At 34.3% G+C, this 7,797-nt stretch overlaps 1 long non-coding RNA gene across 1 annotated transcript; it reads left to right on the top strand.

Annotated features, from left to right (window-relative positions):
* Positions 1–5,408: 5,408 nt before the first annotated feature.
* On the top strand, positions 5,409–7,461 carry LOC135745046 (uncharacterized). Its single transcript, XR_010530935.1, has 4 exons — positions 5,409–5,560; positions 5,657–5,814; positions 6,099–6,175; positions 6,271–7,461. It is a non-coding gene; the product is annotated as an uncharacterized lncRNA (long non-coding RNA).
* The last annotated feature ends 336 nt before the right edge of the window (positions 7,462–7,797 follow it).

Below are 7,797 nucleotides of genomic sequence, written 5' to 3'. Positions count from 1 at the left end.
ATGCACAATTTGTAAGTACAGTAGTGTTTGTTATAGTTATCATATGTACATTATTAATACATGTCATTAACCAACACTTACATGTAAGTACTAAATATTTATATTGTATATTCATTTGTAAGTATAGTAGTGTTTCTTGTTAGTTACAGTATACAATATACAGTATGTATTTATCTGGTATTGCCCAGTACTTATCTAAAGTTAAATAATAACTACCAAGAATGTAACACTGGTAAGTACAGTAATGATACCATTTAATTACCAAGTAGATACTCAAAAGTACAAGATATTTCCCATATATGTACAGGGTAAGTACACATACTGTAAAATAAAGTGCTACCCACATTTTAAGTGATTTTCAGTTTCCTTGTCATTTGTGATGTGATTTGGGAAAACTCATTACATAGTGAAATTTTACCAAGTTTAGGTATTGATACCATATAAAATCTGGTGAAAGATTGTTTCTTTTCTTAGCTTGTCTAAAACAAAAGTTATGTTTATCTGAAGTTGGCTGATTTATGAGTTTTTTTAGCAACAACATTTTGAGAAAAACATGTTTAAAGAGAGGCAATGAAAATAAAAGTACAACAATCAAGTATTACAAAAGTCACTTTACTGTGGGAAAAAACTTATTTTAGTCACTATATATGCTGTAAAGATACATAATGGTCAATTTGACCTCAAGGAACACACAACACTTACAAATGTTAATGTTATCAGGGTTTTTCCTGTCTCAAAATGAGGTGGTGATATCCTGATGCACACATGTTTATGTACCGTGGCTCAACAACACACTTTGTATGCAACATATTTTTAATGTTTAATAATTAAACAATTAAAGAAAACTACATTTATTAACATTTTTATTTTATAAAACATTAAATTAATTAAAAAAATAGCAGCAGAGTTCATTTAAAGTTGACAAACAGCAAAGTTGTAAAAAATTAAATTAAATAGAATTTTTGTTTTGTGTTTTGCTGTCTTTGGTGATAGCTGATGTATACGGTCATAAACATTATCTGTCATTTCTTTATCCTTTTATCCATTCTTGACAAAGAAATTAAAAAGTTTCCTGTCTCACTGCTTAATATACTACTATAGCTAAATTGAATTAGCAGCTCTGGCTTCTATTATTGCTTTTAACAACCTGATCTCACGAATTTCCGTGGCATAGTCACGGAATTTTGTGCTCATTTTTACGTGGCATTCTCACGGATCTCCGCATTTTTCCATGGCCCTGCTACGGACTGTCTTTTTCCCTGGCATTCTCACGGATTGGTTACTCAACTGTTTTGTCCTATTTTCTTACCATTTTCGCTTCGGTTTAGGGTTAGATTTACATGACATGACATCCCTACCCAAACCCAACTCTAACCCCAACGCCAGGCGACAATTGTTTAAAGTTTAGAAAATATAAAGAATAAATCAGAAAAAATAGTATAAACCAATAGTTAAAGTGACATACTAACGCAAACACCAAATCTAACCCTAAACCGAAGCGAAAATGGTTTGAAAATAGGAAAAAGCAGTTGAGTAACCAATCCGTGAGAATGCCACGGAAAAAGACAGTCCGTAGCAGGGCCACGGAAAAATGCGGAGATCCGTGAGAATGCCACGGAAAAATGAGCACAAAATTCCGTGACTATCCCACGGAACTTTGTGAGATCATGTTGATATGAATGCATCACCTCATGCCAGTTAAAAAGACTAATTCTATATATAATGAACTAGTGCTGTATATCGCCAACAATTCCCTGATACAATACAAGGCCACGATACGATGCACATAACGGTACAAGACAATTTTTAATTACATTTTTGTTTAGAATTTAGTAAGATTATTATTACTATCTGTTTATTGTTCATTGAACATTATAAGCATTTAGGGGAACTCTTCAGAGCTACAGAACTTATGTTTTTTAAAGAACACCTACTTTTTTCAATTCGATTTTGCATCTTTTGGAAGTGACGTAAACGCTATTCTCTTCTGTGACGTATGTAACTTGGCTGTACATCAGGATATCTGGAATTTCATATATTAGAGGGCCAGTGGCTTTGCCGTCATTGCTTGCAGTCCCCTACACTCTAAAAAAAATGTTGGGTTGTTTTTAACCCAGGGCTGGGTCATTTTAACCCAGCAATCTGTTCTATACAATAGTGCCCCAGCCCTGGGTTAAAAACAACCCAGCATTTTTTAGAATGTATGCAACCTGCTGACTGCATCCTTTGCCCAAACAGAGGTGGAGCAGTCAAAAGGTTTCTCCAACACAGTCTTCATTGAACCCCTTCATGGTGTTGCAAACAACCCACCTGCTCGATGGAATCTCATCTGCTACTTCTGTAAGAAAAAGGGTGTCGTAGCTTGTATCCAGTGCCACAAGGCCAACTGCTACACCACTTTTCATGTCAGCTGTGCACAGAAGTCCAGTCTTTTCTTAAAGATGGAGCCCCTCAAAGAGTTCACCTATCTTCTCAATGAAAAATACAGCCTACTGTGGATCTCACACCCCAAACAGTGCTGTTAAAAGGCCATTTGGGACCAGGGTGTCTGTAACTAGTTTTTCAGCTAAGAGATAAGCCAACCTGATAGTGAACCTGTTAATGCTGAAAATGTTGGTGTTGCATAAAGTAAAAAAAGAGCATTTCCGCGTCCAAGCTTCCACTCACTCTATATGAGACTACAATCTTAACAGCCGTTTATGATAAAATAATTATTAATATCACACACTTAAGTTTATTTTTATTAACTCAGTACATTCTTCAGGCTCATGCCGTTTACAACACCAATACATTAACAATTCATAAGAGATTCATTACTTTTTAGCCATTTAGATATGGTTATAAGAGTTAGGATCATTTGCCTAAAGGTGTAATCGGATGAATATTTCACTTTTAAGCTTTTTATGCATTTAGGATGTTTTCCACCGTTGTAAAGCTGAAAATAAAACATACAGGCAGTTTGTTATAAACTGAAACTGTGTCATTTAGTAAGCTGTTTCAAATTCTTGCTGCTTGCTACATTAAATAAAATCAGAATGGCTTGATTTGATATATAAGGAAATATTCCAGAAAGAATTGTTGGTGTGTGCCAAAGACTCTACTCTGCATTGTTTCATCAACCTTGGCTCAAACAATACGAAGTTGGACTCGCTTTTAGATATGTATAGGGTGAATCTGTGCCATCAATTCATCTTTAAGATGTAAGTAAATTTCTGTTAAGTTCTGGTGAAGTAGCAGCAGCACCTGATGCTAATGTTTATACATGAAGTATTGAGTCAAGTATATGATCCTGTTTAGCCATTTCCTGCCACTAGAGGACACTGTGACACAAGTTTTTCACATAGTAAGCAAGCCTACTGTTTATTTTTATAAAGACAAAGATGTTATCATTGTGTTGTGATTCCTTGGCTGCTGATTTACAGGATTTTCCAAGTTTTCCATCACTCAACTTTGTCTTCCAATTCCAGTTTGAAAGGAAACAATTCTGAATTGAAATGTATGGTGTTGCATTGAAATATTGTTGAAAGTGTTGATGTCAAGTGGATGCTGTATGAGTTGAATATCAGTCTCTCATATCAGTGTCATCAAATGACTTCTATAGAACTGATTTTCTAGCTGCTGTCCTCTAGGGGCATCACTCCAATGGCACCTGGATTTTAGCAGGTGTGCCCAGGTTCGAATAATGTATTGTCACACACATGCAATGCTGTCACCCACTTCATCACAGAGTTTATGTTGGAGCCAGGGACCCCTTTATAATTATAACAGTTATTTAGCATTATGTTATTTTATACTCTTAAACACAAAGGTGCTGTACATTAACCTTTTGTTGCTGTATGCTTTCATTAAGAAACTAACATCCAAAGAACATTTCTATTTCACAAAAAGGTACTACAGACTACAAAAACAAAGAAATGGTTCTTTCAAGAGCTTTTGAGTAAACGTTCTTCTATGGTAGGGGTACCATATTGATACAATTGTAAAAAAAAAATAGCAGTGCAACATCATTACCCTGATAAACCACTGTTATTAGTAATAATATCTCTGCATTGGAAATGACTTACTTACAGATGTAGTAGTGTAATAGAAACCAATAGACCCACTGGTATTGATATCCACACTGCTTGTTCTGAGTTACTGAATCATTTATTGAAAGTGGCATGATCAAAATAATAGCAGTGTGAAGTTAAATTAGAAAATGAGTTCATTCTGTGAAAGAACAGCTCCTTTTTGTCCTTTATTAAGAAATAGGGGAAGCAAATGTTTCACCCATTGTTATAAAATATATCCGCTGCTGATTTTCTAAGTAAAATGGGCCATCACTGCTGAGAAGAACAACACAATTTGATTAAAAAGTGGATTTAAGAGGGGAAAACATATAAAGAAATGCAGCAAAGTTAAGGATGCTGAGCTAAAATAATCTCAAATGCTTTAAATGGCAACAAAAACCCTAAACACGTGGAAGAAAACAAGAAATACTGTTAAACAGATTGAAGAATAGTCAGGATGGCAAAGATTCAGACTTTCATAGCCTCTAGAAAGATCAAAGATGATCTAAAATGATCTTTAAGTACTGTGACAGTCAAAAAAAAGACGTCTGACTGAAGCTAAGCTGTTTGCAAGAAGCCCCCGTAAAGTGCAATTGTTGAAAAAAGGCATGAGCAAATTCACATCAAATGGCCTAAAGTAAAATGGCGTAACATTTTGTGGCCTGATGAGAGTAAAATTGTTCTTTTGTGGTCTGGTGGTTATCGACAGGACCTCAGGTGACCCCCGGGTACTGAATTTGAGCCACAGGACACTGTAAAGACAGTTAAGCATGGTGGTGCAAAAGTCAGGGTATTGGGATGTTTTTCATACCATGTTGGGCCTATTTATACAAGGGAACATCAGTTTAATAAATCAGAATACTTGAAGAGATTATGTTGCCATTTTACTGAGGACATGCCTACGGTGGCCTCGGGGTGCAAAAATAAATTACAATGGTAAATTACTTATTTACAAGATTAAAAACAAATTTACAACTTTTTAAACAAATTTATAATTTTTTTAACAAATTTACAAGTTTTTTTTTAACAAATTTACAAGTTTTTTTTAACACATTTACAATGAGTGAATAAATGTACAAGTTTTCTAAACAAATTTACAATGATTGAACAAATTTACAAGTTTTTTAAACAAATTTACATGTTTTTTAACATATTTACAATGAGTGAACAAATGTACATGTTTTTTAACAAATTTACAATGAGTGAACAAATTTACACGTTTTTTTTTAAAAATTTACAAGTGTTCAAACAAATTTACAATGAGCGAACAAAATTACAAGTTTTAAAACAAATTTACGTTTATTACGGAAAGGGTAGGTACAATACGCTGACGTCACGCATCTGAGCCTCTGGTGGGAGGAAACCCGGAAGTATCGCCGTGAATCACATGAGAGTTGTGAATGCGATGTTGTGTATTAGGCTGTACATAATATTAACGGAAAGAGAGTGATAATATATAACCTTTCATCGCTTCCGAAGTGACTAAAAGGGATATTGGACCTTATTTTCAGGTAAGTGAAATAGTTTTAGTTAGCTAACGTTAGCTGTCCAAGTTGCACACGTTTTGGATGGCAGTTATCAAAATAATTCACTGACTTTCTCATTAGATTACAGACAACACGAGAGGGTGCTTCAAACTTTTTAATCAGGACTGCATTGTTTGTTCGCTCCCGGGGTTACATAGACTGAAACGAGGAAGTGTGACGAGTTTGTTTACATGGTGCTGTAAACTTCAACCCAGGAGGACACTTCAAAGGAATCAAGGGTGCGTTAACTTGTTCGATGATATAATCTGAATAATCTTTAAAAGATTAGGATTTTATGTAGTGACTAATGAGACGATTTGTTAAAATTACCTATATTTATACTATAAATTATATTTTCATTTAATCATTTAAACCTCTCTGAGTGTGACAGTATTGTAATGTTTTATCATATTACAAAAACTCTAATGTTGCCTAAGCAAACTGTCATTTATGTCAGATAGATAGATAGATAGATAGATAGATAGACTGCCAAGACTGAAATCATGATTATGTTAATTTCCAGTGTCTGTGATATTGAAACACTAAAGGAAGAAGAGGAGGACCACCATTCGTTTCCTGAGCAGAAAAAAAATTAAGCATGTAATTCATTGATGAAAATTAGAACAAATAAATCTCATGACTTCATTGATCTTTCTTTTTTTACATGTAATTTTCTCCTCTTTCTCAATACACAGATCTAACAGTGGTTCTGGGGCATTGCAAGACTATGGTTACCTGGAAACATCTCCTATTATGGAAGATTATCGCAACATTTGTGTCTTGGATCATTTTTTCTTGTTTCTCTGCCACAGATTTAGCTGTAAGGTTTAAAGGTCCCGTTTATCCTGATCCCATTTTTTAAACTTTAGTTGGTGTGTAATGTTGCTGTTAGAGCATAAATAATATCTGTAAAATTATAAAGCTCAAAATTCTATACCAAGCGATATATTTTCTTTAATAGAATTTCCCTTTCAAAGCCTATAGCAAACGGCCAGTTTGGACTACAGCCCTCTACTTCTCGATTGAATGACATCCAAAGAAGAGTTTTTTACTAACCTCTGCCCACTGGAATATGTCAGTCGCCAGCTAAGCTCAAGTGGCTCTACTAAGCTGCTGTTGAATCACAGCACACTAAACAAACTACATAATCAGAACTCGATAGGTATTTCTGAAGGAGGGACTTTATAGAACAAGGAAGACATCAGCTCGTTTTTAGTAAAGTAAAAACAGCGCTAGAGAGTATGTGAAAAATATTGTCTTTTTTACACACAAAACATGAACACACGCTATATTGCACACCATAAACACAATCATAGTTTGTGTTAAATACTCTCATTCTCACGGCACCCATTCACTGCAGAGGATCCCATTGTAAGCAATGTAATGCTTAATTTCTCCAAATCTGTTCCAGTGAAAAAACAAACCATCTATATCTTGGGTGAAAAATTACTTTAATCCCAAAAACAAACGTTTTTCATTTAAATGTTTTTACTTTGCTTTATTGTTACAATTTGTACAGTAGATAGAAAATATACATTGGAACAAATGTATATACAGTGGTGTGAAAAGGTGTTAGCCCCCATCCAGATTTCCCATGTTATTATTGCATATTTGTCACACTTTAATGTTTCAGATCATCAAACAAATTCAAATATTAGTCAAAAAATAAAACCCAAGTGAACACAACATGCATTTTTTAAATGAAGGTTTTTATTATTAAGGGAAAAAATCAAAACTACATGGCCCTGTGTAAAAAAGTGTGTTAGTACCCACTGGCTTTTAATGTAAATATGTTTGGTTCTAAAAATGTACATATATATTTTTTCATACTTGAGACAATATACATTGAAGTTCATTTATAAATAAAACTATATTTTGAACAATGAGTGAAATTAAGTTTCTTTAATGTAGAAATGAGTTGTTCTAAAACTGTACAGTTATTTACTTAACACGTATCTAATGTGTGCATTGCATGTCTGTTAGAAGTGTGTGTGCTATTCCTGGGTTTATAAGCATGTGTTAAGCAGCCAGTAGTTAAAAAACGAGTCCAACTTAATTTTTACTGACTTCCATTTCTCTAAATATACTATTTGGAGGGTTTAGCCTCCGCCCACATCTCCATCAAAGTAAATGCGTTCCAGGTGGAAGTCAGTTCTGGTTTTGACAAAAAAAATCACACCATGTTATCCCTGTGATTCCTCTGATAGTGTCCTCCTGGGTTG

Source organism: Paramisgurnus dabryanus, chromosome 1, assembly GCF_030506205.2.
Source record: "Paramisgurnus dabryanus chromosome 1, PD_genome_1.1, whole genome shotgun sequence".
Classification (NCBI taxonomy): Eukaryota; Metazoa; Chordata; class Actinopteri; order Cypriniformes; family Cobitidae; genus Paramisgurnus; species Paramisgurnus dabryanus.
The sequence above is the reverse complement of the archived record's forward strand: the minus strand, read 5'-3'. Positions and strand labels throughout refer to the sequence as shown.